General features: G+C 40.0%; 1 protein-coding gene across 1 annotated transcript in view; it reads left to right on the forward strand.

The window, feature by feature from the left end:
• The window catches only part of LOC123765211 (nose resistant to fluoxetine protein 6), a 167,261-nt gene that overhangs the window by 42,100 nt on the left and 106,729 nt on the right, over nt 1–18,432 (forward strand). The window lies entirely within an intron of this gene.

The following is an 18,432-nucleotide window of genomic DNA, read 5'->3' on the forward strand; positions in this document are numbered from 1 at the left end:
TTCATACTGTGGGAAATTTTCCCAGCAGGAATTTATTTGATTTATGTACTTTAAATTGTTGATTTATTAGTTTACTTTTAATTTAGGATTATTAATTAGGAATGCACTATATTAATAGCAAACAGTATTTTGCAAAGTTAACTGTACTTGAAATTTATCCTGTTGGATGTTATTCTACTCACAAGTTTGGGGGTATAACTACATAGCCTATACCACCAATAGTGGATTTGTGGGATATCTGGGGCTTGACTCATATATTCAATTATTTACTTATTTGATTTAATAAATCGAAGGACCACCCACTTTTGAGAAAAGAGGGAAAACTAATAAAAGTGATCATTAGAATAACACTAGAGAACCAGTGTCTATGGATAATTATTAAAAGGATAATCACTTGAAATAATGAATGGACTGTATTATTAATTAATTAAAGTCAGAGCCTCAAAGACCTACATTGGGGGGGGGGGGGATTTCTAGAAATTCATATACATATAGGAACCAGTGTGGTTCGCCACCAGTTCATTGTTGAGTAAATGATATTATAAATCTAAACTACTATAGATTCAAATATTAGAACTCAAATTGTGAATATTAAAGATCATGAATTACTGAGCAACACATTAGTTACCAATCATCATTTCTGGTAATAATCTATTCAATGCAAAGATTCTACAGGAATTATATAAGAATAAAAAATCATTTAAAATAAATTTGTACGAAAAATGTCTTAGCTTTAAGACGATTTCTGTAACATCATTTCGTCATTCATCCTCGTGTTCACAGGATCTCCACAAAGAAAGAACTCGAGGTGAATATCACGAATGAAGAGAAACAACTTGATGACTCCTCGCATACACGATGAAATCAGAGAAATTTAAGTAGCATTTGAATTGGCTACGTTTTATTTTCAATATTCATGAAAACGGAGGAAATTGCCGAACTTGTAATAACGTTGTATATTGGGTATCCTTGCTATATAACGACAAACTACTCACAAATATATAATCTAGGATGATGCATCAAACGAGAAACATATACTTATCGTGAGCGTATTGAATACTGAGGTCTGCCGGAACCGCGTCAGCCAGTCCCTGACGTTCACTGCTGTGTACGTGTAATTACGGGTCTTGGCTTCAATTGTTGATGCGTTATTAACTGGTTGGGCACTATAGAACACGGGGATGAGTAATTATTAACTGTTGACCGAGTATCAGCGTAATTCTTGCCGATAAATTCCCCAGTCACTACCACGTGTCTCGCCACTCTTCACACCAGGGATGCCTTCCCCACAATGGCGTCGCCGCCTCCCTCAACCCGTCTCTCGCATTCACCACAGAAATTATTAATCACGAATAATTCTTTTCCGCGCAATTATGGATGTAATACATTAATGAGAACTGGGTTGCAATTATAGGGATTTAAATATTATCATATTCTCGTTTTATGGTGTTAAACGAGAAATGGAAAAGATTTTATTTTCTCCATGACATTCGTACGTAAGCAGAAAGGACTGCTACTACATAATGATTTAGTTAATAACTCTCGGTTTGAGATTATTGGGAGTTATATTATCCATAAGTAATTATTACATGGAATACTGGTAGTTTTAGAGAACCACATTTAATTCTCTAACCCATTGGTAATGAATGTGTCTAACTGGACATTATCTGACGCAATGTTGCTACTCGATTTCATGAGAATTCTAGCATTAATATGCAGATGCAATGGTTAATTTATGTTGACACTACCGCTAGTGAAATTAGTAACTACTGTATTTAGTATATAATGATAATGATTTATTATAATACAATAGTAGTTTATTAGTGTTGGAAATTTCCTACATAACTCCGGGGGGAGAAAACTCTGGTCGCAGTGCAATGTTGAGTACTGACATACCTATCCCAAAGTTAGTATTAATGTTTGTATGTTAGTACACACATAACGGATGTCCCGTAATTGTCAAGGACATACAAGAATTTTAAGCCTTGTAAAAGAACTCATGTTGAATGAAACATGGAAATGTGAATCATCCAAAGTTAATGACTAATAAAGCCTACAATATACTCTGTGACTGGTGTCGCTATGACATGTAACGTTTATGTTACTAAGTCTTAAAGTTTTGCAAACTCATAGATACTCTAGATGAAATAATGTTATAGTTGATAGCCTATACAAACAAATTAAGAATTAAAGTATACAATTTAAAGTAACTGAGAATCCACTGCGAGGTGAATGTTTTCCGTCATGGTGACTTGTAACTGATTTGTTACTTGACATCACAACACAGCATCATCATGATTACTCAAATTGGATGGGAAATTATTTGCTCTTAGTCAGAGCTATAATAGGCTTGTAGTTTCCGTTTGTATTGTTGAGCAGCTGCTCTAGTGGGGCGGGTGCTCGGTGGATCAGAATTGTTGTCCTCGGAAACTGTTGGTGAAGCTGGTTCTGATAAACACTCTCGTTTTGCTAATTCGAGAGGTACCAACTTCCCTAAAGTTTTTAGGGTAGTAGTGCCTCGGCACAAAACCCGTACTACTCTCAGGATGCCTTGGTGATCTGGGTGGATAGCAACAATTTTGCCTATAGGCCATTCTGACCTTGGTCCATCACTGTCAACCAATACTAGGTTTCCTGGTTTAAGTTGAACTTTATTATAGGGGCTCGAAGCTCCATAGTGGTACTCTCGTAGAGCTGTGAGGTACCCTCGAGTCCACACCTCATTCCACCTTTCAATTACTCTCGAGAGATGTTGGTAACTTTCTACTAAGTCACTCCTGGTTACATGGGAAGGGTCGACGGGGTCCTCTTCTGCCAAAGGTATCAGAGGGCTCAGCAGGCCTCCATGTATTAAATGTGAGGGACTCAGAGGTTCTCTCTGTGAGAAATCATCTGATAGGTAAGTTAATGGGCGATTGTTGACTCGAGCCTCAATTTCCACGACGAGTGTTTAGAGTTCGGAGTAACTAATTTTCTGTCGATGCAAGGTCTTCCTTAAACTCTTCTTGACAGTCCCTATCATACGTTCGTAGAACCCACCTTGCCAGGGGGCTCTGGGAGCAATAAATTTCCAGTGGCATTGTCGTCTCTGCAGGACAGACTGCACTTCTGGATGATTCCATATCTCTCGTAGGCAGGCTTCTTCTGCCACAAAATTTGAACCAATATCAGATATCATTAGTTTGGGACAGGATCTGCGAGCTGCAAATCTACGAAAAGTTTGGATGAAGGCTTCGGCACTCATGTCAGAAGTCACTTCTAGATGTACGCCTCGTGTGGTAGCACACGTGAAGAGGCAAATATAAGCTTTCACTGTTATCTTATCTGGATTGCCAGTGAGAAGCAAGGCTCCTGTGTAATCGACACCAGTGGTCTCAAAAGGACGAAGATGAACTACTCTCTCCTTAGGGAGTGGTGGAGGTCCTGGGTAAGGACACACTCGAGCGTCGTATCTTTTGCAAATCACACAGAACTTAATGATTGATTTGACAGTTTGACGACCTTGAGGAAGCCAATATTTCTGTCTGAGGTCGGTGAGAGTGTCTAACACTCCGCCATGCAAAGTACCATATTGATGGTGATGCAAAACTAGAAGTTTTGTAATAATGTGGTGACGTGGTAGAAGGATCGGATTCTTTGTATCCAAATCAATTTTTGCATGAAGCAAACGTCCTCCACACCTTAATATATTATGAGTGTTGGTATCATACCAGATACCTAGAGACTTGGTTAATTTATCTGGAAGATTTTCATATTCACTTCCATATGTCTCTTATTGTGCACGTTTGATCCAGTAGAGGATAGGATTTGGAAACTTATGTCGGATTCCTATCTTAGCAAGAAAGTCAAACACATGTGCTGTCACTCTTAATAACTTACTCAAGTTAGAATAATTGTGAGGATTAATAGCTGAGATTCGATGAGGTTCTGGTTCTTTCATGGGAGTAGTGATATTGGTCACTATGACTTGTGGCTTTTGTTTGGGCCACTGACCACTAAGAAGCCATGAAGGTCCATTAAACCACATCGAAGACTTGATTAGTTGTTTTAATGTTAACCCTCGTGATAAGTAATCTGCAGGATTGTCCTTAGTGGGGACATGTCTGAATTTATATCCAGCAGACAATTCATGAATTTCCCTAACGCGATTACTAACGTAGGGAGTTTTATTGTTGTTATTTCTTACCCATTGTAAGACTGCCTCATTGTCTGACCACACTACGATTTCACCAAAGTGGATATTATTGAGTGTCTTGGTCAGGCAATGAGCCAATCTTACTCCCACCAGCAATGCAGTTAACTCCATTTGAGGTAAATATCTCTTCTTGATTGGAGCAACTCTTGCTTTAGATGTGAGCAAAATTGATTGTGCACTATTGACTAAGTAGGCTGCAGCGTCATACGCTTTGCCAGAGGCATCGCAAAAAACGTGCAAATTTGTGGGTATGTAAGTTTTGTCCTGAAGCATTACGAGGAAATTTCAAAACACCTAATTGATTGAAATCCGTTGTGAGTATCTGCCATTTATCTTGCAACTCAATTGGCAACGGATCATCCCATCCCATATGTTTCTGCCAGCATTCCTGCATTAGGAGTTTGCCCCTTTTTAATATAGGACTAAGTAAGCCTAAAGGGTCAAATGGTTGACTGACATACGAGAGTAATTTTCTCATGGTAAGGGATGAATTATTGGTTTGTACTGACTTGACATTCATCTCGTCAGTACTTGTGTTCCATTCCACACCCAGAACTTTTAATTGATTAGGCGCCTGATAACCCGGAAATTCTTTCTCAATTATCTGGTTTAATGATTTATTGTTTGAGGCCTATGATTGTAGTGGCATATTGGCTCCTAATAACTCACGGTTAGCCTCATGGTAGATTTCTACCAATTTGGATTTGTCATTTGTAGTTCCCTGGAAATTATCGACATACAAGTTGTCACTGATCTCTGCTTTATAAGGGCTATTTGACTTCCTCAAATGTGTATCTAATGTGGCTTGAAGTAGAAACGGGGAGGAAGTCGCTCCGAATAGCACAGAGGCAAATCGGTAAGTTATGACATCACTGTCAGGATCCAGTGGGTCCTTAATCCAGAGAAATTTGGTGTAATTACGATCCTCTTCTTGCAAGCCTACTCTAAGGAAAGCTGTACTGATATCAGCAGTATAAGCAAAAATACCAGTACGGAATCGTAATAGTACATCATGTAGCCTTTGTGTTAGGCTAGGTCCCGTTTGGAGACATTCATTCAAGGACACGCTGTTTGGCTTCACTTTGGCACTACAGTTGAAGACAATACGTATTGGCGTTGTCAATAAATCTTTCACCACAGCGTGATGGGGTAAATTGTGACCTATTTTTCGGTCATCATTATCAACAACTTCGATAAATTTACTATTGAGTTGTTGTTGAATTAATTGATGATACAAGTTCAGTTTGTCTGGCTGCTTCTTCAGCCGTATTAATTGAGATTGTAATTGAGAGGCTGCCATGAAATAATTAACTGGAATTGTGGATGATTCAATTTCCATGGTAGTCTCACCCAGTATTGTTTGTCCTTATAGACAACTGTACCCAGATATTGCTGGTAAGTCCACACATCATCAGGGCTTGGTTGTTCAGGGACAATACCTAAAGTGTCTAAATCCCACAGACGATGTACAGGTGGATCAGACTCATTATCTTCAGCATGTTCTTGACCACAGAACAGACACTTTCTCTCTCTGGCTGAATTTGTCCTTTTAGTGGACATATCAGTTGTAACGTCAGAGGGAGATACAGCATAAATACCTACACTACCACTCCCTTTTCCAGTAGATGGAGTAGTCTTAGGTTTGAATTTATTGGACTTATTCAAAGTCGATTTGGTTTTGACTGCGTTGTCAATATTAGGTGGGTTATGATGAGAGTTAGTAGAGAAGTTTGAAACACTTTTCCCATCTTGGTTGGCTCTTTGTCTTTCGACTAAGGTATGTAGACCTTCTGTAATTTCATTCAAGGTCAGAAAGGTTTTATTGTACATAGTACACAATTTATCTAAAGTTTCTCTTGGTAATTTACGCCTTACAACTACTTTTGTCATCCATTCAGCTGTCTGAATTTGGACTTTAAGGCTTAAGGCCTTGAGTAAAGATACTAACTCCAGCCTGAAAGTTTGGAGAGAATCTGTAGAATTATTAGCAGATGGTAAATCCAGCAATTTTTGAACTAAGATAGTAATAGTTCTCTCCTTGTTATCGTAGTTGGTTTTGAGCAATTGAACAGCTAGGGTGTAACCATCACTGGTCAGTGTTGTGTTAGAGATTACTTTCAAGGCTTCATTTCGTAACAAGCCTTGTAAATAAGTGAACTTGGTTGTTTGAGGGATGTTAGCTTTAGAGTCTACTGCATCTACGAATTTACTCCAGAAATCATCCCAACTCTCATTCTCGTTACCAGAGAATGTGGGTATATTGATCTGAGGTAATTTGACATCAGGATCTGGATGTGCAGTAGAGGCTGTTGTTAATTTGTTTTTAGCAATTTGCCTTTTAAAGGGTTGAAGCTTAGCCTGTATATCATCATCATACTGGGCGAAATCATTTACAATATCCTCAAGTTCAGTTTCACCTATTGAAGTTTTGTAAAGCTCTGTCAAATACAGATTCATATGTTGCTTAATATGCGCGAATTTGCCTTCAGCAACTTGAAGTAAATCTTCTAATTCAAGGTAGTCAACAGGTGACTGTTGTGACAGATTTTGACATTTGGTAATCTGTCAGGTCAAATGACCTTTCAGACCGATAAGGGTCCTTTTCATTTTGTCAGCCGTTTCCATCTTGCTGGTTAATGGCTGATCTGACAGTAAATAGTTGTTACTGATGTAACTGGGATATTGACTCATTCAATGGAGTTCAATATCAATATAATAGCCTAATGTATTTGGATAGACTATACTACCTCGTTCAGAGGTTAATTTACCTACCTAACAATAAGTAACTAAGGATTTTGAGCAGTGCTTGAACTTCACCATTAACTTTCTTCCGGCTAGCTCATCTTTATCACCATTAGATGTAATGGAGATCATTCAGCAGCACTCAAAATGCATACACACAAATAATGAGTACACAAATAATTAATACGGATATACTCTAATCAGAGTTACCCTAAGATTAAATCCCACCCTTGATAGGGTCAGCACAAAAATGTATAATGTATGTACTACTAACTAGCTCAAGACTAGCTGTAAGAATTTCTACCTAAGAAACTACAAATTTGTTTAGTCTGCATTTGTGCCAAATTCAGCACAATCACAGCCTAAATTCCTACTTAATAAAGGTTGGCATAAATTAATTTGTGGTGCAGTAATGTGAATATATAGTTGTGCTGTATTTTTGGGTTTTTTTAGATTTTATAGGTTATATAAGTGTGCACTTGCACACACAGGTGAAAATACAATTATGTACAATTAATTTGGCTTGCCAGCCACAGCCTTTTATGGTGATTGGTTGTGTTGATCAATTTGTCAACTACATGTGACCTAGACTCATCTGACAGGTGTACTCCATCTCTTGCCAGGTTTTGCCTGTATGGTCTGGCTGTAAATTGAATGTAAGTGGCATCCAATCGTACTCGCTTCCTCAGCCTAAAGTTTATATATTTGGCAGCTCTTTGGTAATATTCTGGACTCACTCCCCAATGATTATTATTGCTCAGTTGGCGAGGTTCTACCAATGTGAACACTACTGAACTGCTAATGAGTTTAAATGAGGAAATTATTGTTTTAAGGTGATTAATTACCTCAGCTGGGTGTCGAGTAGGATGGATGTCATTACCACCTAAATAAATAATAGTTAGATGGTGAGGCCACTCTAACGCAGGTGTTAATGTGGAATTATTATAGAAGTTATGAGCTGTTGCTCCTGGTGACCTGAAGATTCTTACCTCAGTATGAGGTATAGGTCTGAGTGTTGTGGGCAATTGACTGTGTCCCACTAGTGCTACTTTATACATGAGGTATAAGCAGCAAATTAATTGGTGTGAATTAGGGTAACCTATGTGGTACACTGCCGGTAGACACAATTAATAAATGTGGTTGGTTTAAACTACTTCACACGGTGATTAGTTATTACTAATTAGTATACATCCGGTTCGAAGGACCATAATGTGGGATATCTGGGGCTTGACTCATATATTCAATTATTTACTTATTTGATTAAATAAATCGAAGGACCACCCACTTTTGAGAAAAGAGGGAAAACTAATAAAAGTGATCATTAGAATAACACTAGAGAACCAGTGTCTATGGATAATTATTAAAAGGATAATCACTTGGAATAATGAATGGACTGTATTATTAATTAATTAAAGTCAGAGCCTCAAAGACCTACATTGGGGGGGGGTATTTCTAGAAATTCATATACATCTAGGAACCAGTGTGGTTCGCCACCAGTTCATTGTTGAGTAAATGATAATATAAATCTAAACTACTATAGATTCAAATATGAGAACTCAAATTGTGAATATTAAAGATCATGAATTACTGAGCAACAGTCAGAGCAAACACATTAATTACCAATCATCATTTCTGGTAATAATCTATTCAATGCAAAGATTCTACAGGAATTATATAAGAATCAAAAATCATATAAAATAAATTTGTACGAAAAATGTCTTAGCTTTAAGACGATTTCTGTAACATCGTTTCGTCATTCGTCCTCGTGTTCACAGGATCTCCACAAAGAAAAAACTCGAGGTGAATATCACGAATGAAGAGAAACAACTTGATGACTCCTCGCATACACGCTGAAATCAGAGAAATTTAAGTTGCATTTGAATAGGCTACGCTTTATTTTCAATATTCATGAAAACGGAGGAAATTGCCAAACTTGTACTAACGTTGTATATTGGGTATCCTCGCTATATAATGACAAACTACTCACAAATATATAATCTAAGATGATGCATCAAACGAGAAACATATACTTATCATGAGCGTATTGAATACTGAGGTCTGCCGGAACCGCGTCAGCCAGTCCCTGATGTTCACTGCTGTGTATGTGTAATTATGGGTCTTGGCTTCAATTGTTGACGCGTTATTAACTGGCTGGGCACTATAGAACACGTGGGTGAGTAATTATTAACTGTTGACCGAGTATCAGCGTAATTCTTGCCGATAAATTCCCCAGTCACTACCACGTATCTCGTCACTCTTCACACCAGGGATGCCTTCCCCACAATGGCGTCGCCACCTCCCTCAACCCGTCTCTCGCATTCACCACAGAAATTATTAATCACGAATAATTCTTTTCCGTGCAATTATGGATGTAATACATTAATGAGAACTGGGTTAAATTATAGGGATTTAAATATTATCATATTCTCGTTTTATGGTGTTAAACGAGAAATGGAGAAGATTTTATTTTCTCCATGACATTCGTACGTAACAGAAAGGACTGCTATTACATAATGATTTAGTTAATAACTCTCGGTTTGAGATTATTGGGAGTTATATTATCCATAAGTAATTATTACATGGAATACTGGTAGTTTTAGAGAACCACATTCAATTTTCTAACCCATTGTAATAAATGTGTCTAACTGGACATTATCTGATGCAATGTTGCTACTCGATTTCATGAGAATTATAGCATTAATACGCAGATGCAATGGTTAATTTATGTTGAGACTACCGCTAGTGAAATTAGTAACTACTGTAGTTAGTATATAATGATAATGATTTATTATAATACAATAGTAGTTTATTAGTGTTGGAAATTTCCAACAGGATTATAAATAAACTACTAAAATACGTAGTTTTTTCTACTTCTAGTGTGTGGTTTGGTCAACAAAGAATCTATATTATGGAACAAGAGCTTATCCATTCTGGGTTGTTCGCTCATATTATAACAGGGCTACAATATACAATTACTCGTATCCAAGATGAAATTTGTTGATTTACCATACGTATTGTACCGGGAACAATACTTCCCAGGATAGCAAAATCGTAGGTTGACCGGACTTCTATGGTTCCTTATTACGAAATTCGTGAGAAGTATGGATGATGAGAGCACGTGCTGATTCTTGATGAAAGCTGGTACGCGTGGGCATCTTGAATGCCATGCGCACAATGGCGTCGCTTAGCATCTCCCTCCACGACTCACACTGTGGATGCAACCATCACCAAGGTTCAAAATTCGTTATTATTGACTTAGGGAGGTAGACCTTGGACTCGATTGGTATTTAATTAAATCCAGTTATAATGACTAATTTTGTATTATATTTAACCCTTAGACTGAAGGTTTTATGTTTTCATAAGAGATATATTGTGCAATACCAGCGGTTTTGCTTATGAGAATATTCAATTTTGTCTGAGAAGCCACTATACATAATTCCTATAATGATTTTCTAATAATTATTAGTGGATTAGTAATATTAGTATATCTTGACATAACCATTTTGGCTTGGTATGTTAGGGGTTAGTAATTTTGTGTCGTAATTTCCAACATAACTCCGGGTGAAAAACATGGGTCGAAGTCCACTGTTTAGAACTGGCGAACACTGATACTCCTCCCCAGAATTATAAAATTAATTTAAGATTAGGTTAGTCGCATGTTTGTGTCTCAGTTTGTACAGTACGGATGTCCTGTACTAGAGCTGTATTTGTTGGAAATCTCTAGGCGATTTCATTGTCCTGCTAACTCTGGTGATACTAAACTTCTTTTGTGTTATAATACTGTTTAATTTTTAATTTACACTGTTCTGCTGCTGTCCTTTCTGGATGAATAGGTTGTTATGGGGCTGCAGGTGTTAAGAGTCTTTGGGCGACTTCCTTTCCTGCTAACTCCAATGTAACTAGTTTTTTTGAGGTTTTGAGAGTAGTGTTGTCTTGACACTTAACCTTCATTGTTCTCAATATGACCTGGTTGTCTGGAAGTACAGAGACTATCCGACCTATAGGCCACTCTGAGCGTGATCCGTCACTGTCCACCAGAACAATGTCACCAGGTTTAGGTTGATTTTGTTATAAGGGTTGTTTGCCACATAGTGATACTCTCTCAGAGCAGTTAGATATTCTCGAGTCGAAACGTCATTCCACCGAGTTATTACTCGTGACAGGCGTTTAAAGCTCTGAACCAAGTCACTCTCTTTATCATATGAAGAATATTCTGTTCACTCATCTGTGAGGTATGCAATAGGGTTAAGAATTACCCCATACATCATATGAGAAGGACTTAGTGGTTTACACTGCTAGTAGTTGTCAGAGAGGTAGATCAGTGGTCAGTTATTGACTCGAGTTTCAATTTCAGTGACAACTGTTTGTAGCTCCTGTAAGTCAATCTTTTGATGGTGGATGGCATTCCTTAAACAGCGTTTCACTGTGCCCACCATGCATTCATATAATTCTCTGTACCACGATGCTCTGGGGGGGGGGGTATGAACTTCCAGTGACACTGCCATTGATTCAGAGCAGTGTGTGTACCTCTGAGTGGTTCCAAATTTCCCTCAGACATGCTTCCCCTGCCACCAAGTTGGGTTCATTGTCTGAGATCATCAACTTGGGGGAGGATCGACAGGCAGCAAACCTGCGAAAAGCATGTATGAATGCTTCAGCTCTCATGTTGGGAATCACTTTTAAATGTACTCCCCTTGTTGTGGCACAGGTGAATACACAGGTATACCGTCACTGGAACTTTGTCTTTAGTGTCTGTGAGTGATAGAGCTCCTGTGTAGTCTACACCAGTAGTCTCAAAAGGATGAAGGTGGACAATTCGTTCCTTAGGGAGTGGTGGAGGTCCTGGATAACGACACACCTGAGCATCATACATCCAGCAGATTAAACAAGATTTGATTATGGACTTTACAGTCTGGCGACCCTGAGGAAGCCAGAACTGTTGTCTTATGTCGGTGAGAGTGTCTAGCACCAGTTACGCAGTGTCTAGGGAGCCGGTCGGCCGAGCGGACAGCACGCTGGACTTGTGATCCTGTGGTCCCGGGTTCGATCCCGGGCGCCGGCGAGAAACAATGGGCAGAGTTTCTTTCACCCTATGCCCCTGTTACCTAGCAGTAAAATAGGTACCTGGGTGTTAGTCAGCTGTCACGGGCTGCTTCCTGGGGGTGGAGGCCTGGTCGAGGACCGGGCCGCGGGGACACTAAAGCGCTGACATCATCTCAAGATAACCTCAAGATAACCCCACCATGGAGAGTGCAGTGTTTATGCATATGTAACACAATTAGCCTGCTTACTATTTGGTAACGCTGGAGAAACATTGGATTTTTTACTTCCAAGTCTATGTTGGCGTGTTGTAAACACCCTCCGCACCAATATTGAGGAGGTTGCAATATTGCAATACAACCAATATTTTTTTACTGTCCAGGTCAATCTAAAGACCCAGATCATTCTCTAGTATCTTAGGGAGATTTTTAAACTATCCTGTATGTTTCTGTTTGGGCTCTTCTGATCCAGTTCTTTGAGGGACTAGGGAATTGATATCCGATTCCTATCATGTTTAGGAAAACAAAAACCCTTTGTGTTACACTTAGTAGCTTGTTCAGTTCAGAGTACTGATTAAGATCAATTGTCAAAGTCCGAGGTGGCTCTGGTGTCTTAGTGGGATCAGTGACATTGGTCACAATGACCTGTGGCTTTTGTTTAGGCCACTGGTCACTGACTAGCCACTGAAGTCCATTGAACCACATCTCAGCCTTGGTTAATTGCTGTAAAGTCAGGCCTCTGGAGACCTAGTTGGCTAGATTCTCCTTCGTGGTGCATATCTCAGTTTGTACCCTGCAGACAATTTTTGTATTACCCTAACACAATTACTCACGTAGGGAGTTTTGTTGATATTGTATCTCACCCACTGTAAGACTGCCTCATGTGACCATACCACTGCTTCTTCAAAGTGGAGGTTTGTTACGGCCCTATTGGGTCGCAACTGGGTTCTTTCTCTGATGTAAGTAGAGTTTGGGTATCCGGCCCCAAGCTAGTAGTGGCTTTCAAGGGGGTGAGCTCCGTAACGCAAGTAAATTAAAGGGGAAGGGAGTCAAAGGCAAAAACTTAATAATATAATTTTCACCATCACCATAAATAATATATATCTTATCACACAGGGGAGGTATAAACACTATTATATACAATGTGGTCTTCCTCTGAAGACGCGGAGTGTTCCACGGTGCTCGACGATGCTTAGCCCTTGGTCCTCTTGTGGCCTCACGATGAATCCTTCGATTCTCTTGAGTCTACCCTGGCCACAGGCCAGCCAAATCACAGTTCCACTGGGGGCACCGTCGTGGAGGCCGTCAACCACAAATCCAGCCTGTAGCTGGCAGGTTCCAATTAGCAACGCTGCGTAGGCCACTCCACGACCGATACTAGGGTTGCGAGCCCTAGGCAGGAGCCTCGTGTGATTACACAGATCACTCTCCTCACCAAAACACCTCAGTGGTTAATCTTCTCCACCAGTCAGTCCCGGGTACGACAATTCCTCAGCTGCCACGTCACAGGCAGGCTAACACCACAGTGTTCATCCGGGAGGTGACTCACAACTGCTGCAGCAAACACGTGGAGAGTCTTCGGCTGCCTTGGGTAGACTGATCCAACGTTCATTACAGCAGTCCCAGGTCGACTCTGTAATCAGACACGTCATCAGTACCGGTTACACTCTAGGGCACCTCACTTACAGGCTTAGACACAAACGCCCACCTATCCACTCCATAGATGGCGTTGCTTTCTAAGCTCCACCTCACCAGAGGTCAGCAGCGGCTGTATTATGAGCTGATCAGGACGGGAAACTAGCCCTTGTGGCCAGTATATCTCGTCCTCACTAGATGGTATCGTCCATTTGGAGGGTGTTTCGGGAGCTGACCCACAGATGGCGTGGTCGTCACTGCTCCGGGCTCGGACGCTGGACTCGGGTCCGTAACAAGGTTACCTAATATTTTAGTCAGGTAATGAGACAATCTGATGCCTACCAGTAGGGCAGTTAATTCTAACTGTGGCATGACCGCTTTTTTATCTGTGCTACCTTTTGATGTAATCAGTGTTGCCTGCTTGTTTGTTACTAGATAGACTACAGTGCAATACTTATTTCCTGACGCATCACAGAACACATATAGCTTGACAGGCTGGTGTCAAGCTACATGTGTTCAGTGGCTAGATTCACGAAGCAGTTACGCAAGTACTTACGAACGTGTACATCTTTTCTCAATCTTTGGCGGCTTTGTTTACATTTATTAAACAGTTTACAAGCATGAAAAATTCCTAATCAACTGTTGTTATTGTTATAAACAGCCTCCTGGTGCTTCGGAAATCATTAACTGTTTAATATTTGTAAACAAAGCCACCAAAGATTGAGAAAAAATGTACACGTTCGTAAGTACTTGTGTAACTGCTTCGTGAATCTGGCCCCTGGTGTGGTGGTGTTATGGTGTTAACACCAGGTTCTCCCAGAACCCCTTTTGGGTGCTCAGGACAGTTTGATCCAATGCTAGAAACTGCCATTTTTCTTGTAGGGCAGTTGGTAAGGGATTGTACCAACAAATTTTGGCTGGCCAACATTCTTGCATTAGTAACTTACCCTTTATTAATATGGGGCTTATTAGACCCAAGGGGTCGAAAGGTTTACTGATTTGCGATAATAGGTTTCCTCATAGTTAAGTTGATGTCTGGTTCCAACAATTTGATGGTCAACTGATCCGAAGTTATATCCCATTCGACTCCTCATACCTTTATCTTCTTGGGTACCTTGTAGATGGGAAATTCTGATTTAATTTGACATTACTGGAGGTCCATGACTAGAGAGGAATAATTACTTCCAGCAACTCTCGATTGGCCTCTTGATATATGTTCAGCTGTTTCTCTTTACCGCTGGTAGTTCCTTGGAAATTGGCCACATGCAGGTTGTTGTTAATTTCAGTTTTATTTTCAGTTAAATAATAATTATTATTTATTTTATTTAGACTTCTTCAAATGCATATCTAAGGTTGCTTGGAACAGAAACGATGAAGAAGTAGCACCACACAAAACTGATGCAAACCTGTAGGTGATTATTTCACTGTGTGAATCACTAGGATCCTTGATCCATAGGAACTTTGTGTAGTTACAGTCTTCTTCCTAGAGACCTACCTCAAGGAATGCCTTGCTTATGTCAGCGGTGTATGCATAAGTTCCTATGAGGAATTTTAACAGCACATTGTATAGTCTCTGTGTTAGGCTTGGACCTGTTTGAAGGCAGTCATTCAACAAGACACTACTTTGTTTTGCCTTTGCACTACAGTTAAACACTATTCCTATAGGGGTTGTAACTGAATCTTTCAGTATGGCGTGGTGTGGTAAATAGTGTCCCTCCTTAGGGTTATCATTTGATAAAATATCAATAAATTTATTATTGAGCTATTGTTGGATTATTTTATGGTTTAATTTCAGGTTCTCAGGTTGTCTATTCAAGCGTAACATCTGAGACCTTAAGTGGTTTTGTGCCATGGAAGCTGAGGGTGATTCAGCACACAAAGTAGCCTGACCTAGCATTGATTTTCCTTATAGATAACCGAGTCTAGGTATTGTTGTATGTCCATGTATCATCTGGACGAGGTTGCTCAAGGACGATGCCTAAGGTGGCTAGATCCCATAATTTATGTACCAAATAGACTGAGCTCATCCTCAGACAAATCTCTGAACTTAAGTGGTGACTGCTCTCCGCCTAGTCAAGCTACCATCACTGGGTTTACTTGTTTGTTGTCTATAGGTGTGGGGCTGCTTTTGGTTCATTACTGGGTGAATGAACAAATTCCCTCCTGCAGACAATAACAGGTTCATTCACTGCTTTTTAGTTTGTCCAGTGATGAATTTAAGATAATAGTTTGCACCTACAAGTATTCCTATATCATTGAGGTGATCAGACTTGATTTTATAATCAGCCAACTTGATGCCCCTTTCTTGTAGGAGTTTGGCTGTTTTCCCTAGACCAAGAACATATAAGTCTGATAGGATTTTGTCTACTAATGTGGCCTGTACAGGTCAGGCATAGCCAATTAGGTGTATTAGTAATTGAACTACTTTGCAGTCTTAGGGTCCTATATATGTCAAGAACCCTGATATGTTCAGTTTTATTTGTCATACTGGTTTGAGTTTTAAATGCATTAAAATTCAAACCAGTATGGCAGATTACACTTAACATATTAGGGTTCCTGACATATACAGGACCCTAAGCTGTTACCAAGCTTAGTTGCCCCAAGCAGTCAAGACCAGCTTGGGCCAGTAACCGGGTTCTTTCTGTTTTTGTGTCTAATAACCTCTTCTTTATGCTACCCCAAGTCGATGGTAAGTTTTCAAGAACTGGCTGTGGCAGGTAGTAGTGCAACGAATAATGGGGGGATAAACAGTACACAATTACACCTTCACCAATATATCATCACCTTCACCAATATATATATTAAATCTCTAAGTATTACTACACATATTTACTCTGTGTTGCTTTCGCTCAGGACACTCAATAGTTCTTCATTGTTCATCAAATCCTGGCAAGTCCACTACGTCTGGGTACATGTCGTCCACACTTAATTTAATGGTAATCACCGGCGAGTTCACTTCCACAACATGGGCCAGTCCACACACCATATCGTCACAATGTCCAAATTTCCCACTTACTCTCTGCTGAAACCCTCTGCCTGCGTGTAGGAAACACACAAGCAGAGGGTTTCAGCAACACTGTGATAAGGGGTCTCAAACAATTATGAACAGGAGTAGATAACACCCTAGTAGAAGTCTCTAGCAACACACTAGCAGCACTTCTCAACAGACGCACTACTGTTGCCTCGTAACTCTTCTTGGCCAAATCCCGAGTACGTCAGTCCATACAACACTGCATAACTCCAGCAGCTAACACACTGCTATTACCGACGGTGGCCACTTTGTCCTCTCACAGGACTAAGTCAAGAGTTCTGGACTGCCTAAGGTGAACTGCCCTCCTCAGCGCAATCGCCTCCTTATGTCACCTCTGTGAACATAAAATGTCATTAGCTAGACAGACAGTATACTGGGTGACCTTAGGATAACACACTTCTACCTGGGAATTTAAGTTGTAATTGCTTTCACAACCCAGATGGTATTGATGCCGTTTTGTCACCCACCAGAGGTAATCATTATCGACCTCACCTTCTAACTGAGGTATGAAACAGGAGCCTCTCACCAATGCCACGCTACTGCCAACAGATGGCATTGTCTGTGTTGCACCAATACCGGGGAGTTTGAGTGGGGGGGTCCATAGATGGCACCAAAATCGCTACCCCCCCCCCCCCCACTCCAGCAATGGTGTCGATACCGTAACAGGCATCTGCCACCTTCTTTGTGATAATTGTCATTTGGGATCGTTGGTCAAATAAACCATGTGACCTTGGCCCTGTTATTCTTAATTATTAGTTGGGAAGTGGGCAAAGTCGAATTGTTGTCTGACTTTGTTGTTAGGACACTTATATCCTGATGTACTTTACAATACTGTATGGTGGTGAAAGTTTCTTCCTCCCACCTTAGGTTTGGGAGACTGATCTGATCTCATGTCTCTGCACAGTTCTATATGGTGTTGACCCTTTATGGTACCTGTTGCAAGTGTGTAGTTGGGTTGCACAGATATTGGGATGATGTGATTTTAAGCACCTGATGCATTTATGTAACTACTTGAGTCACCTTATACGTGTTGCATAATCAGGGTAATTTGGGCAGTGGTATATCGTATGTTCTTCTTCTTGGCAGAACAAACATGCTCTACATCTTACAGCATTTTCGGGAATCACCACCTTGGTGACACAGTGACTGTAGGTTTGGAGGGACTCACTGCGTATGTACCCCACAACTGCCATGTTTCTACCTTGGAGTGGAAGTAGATGGTTTATGTTTTAGTGGAGCACTAAATTGTAGGATCGAGTGGATCGTAACAGCTCTGTGTCAGCATAATTATCCTCAAGGAGCTGGACTGCGAGCTCAAAGCCGTCACTATTTAATGCTAAATTTGACATTACCTTTAAAGCTTCTACCTTAAGTTGACCCTGTAAGTAAAATTTAGAGGTTTTAGGAATAGTGGGTTTAGAATCCACTGAGTCAACAAATTTATTCCAGAAGTTATCCCAACTTTCATCCTCTGTTTCAGAGAATGGGGATAGACTGATTGAAGGCAGTTTGACTTCATGTTGTTTTTGAGTTAGGGAAAGCTGTGATTGATGCTTTACTCTGGCTAATTATTTTGACGAAAGGATTTAACATAGTCTGTTCATAATCCTTGTACAGTGCCAGATCAGCCATAACATCATCTAATTCTTTGTCAGATAAATTGTTGTTGGCAATTTCGGCCAAGTAATTTTTGTTTGACTTGATCCAACTTACTTGTGACTACTTGAAGGTAGCTTTCCAATTTAAAATAGTCGACTGGTGACTACTATGACAGATCTTGACATTCATTA

The sequence above is a fragment of the Procambarus clarkii genome, chromosome 33 (assembly GCF_040958095.1).
Source record: "Procambarus clarkii isolate CNS0578487 chromosome 33, FALCON_Pclarkii_2.0, whole genome shotgun sequence".
In the NCBI taxonomy this organism is placed as follows: domain Eukaryota; kingdom Metazoa; phylum Arthropoda; class Malacostraca; order Decapoda; family Cambaridae; genus Procambarus; species Procambarus clarkii.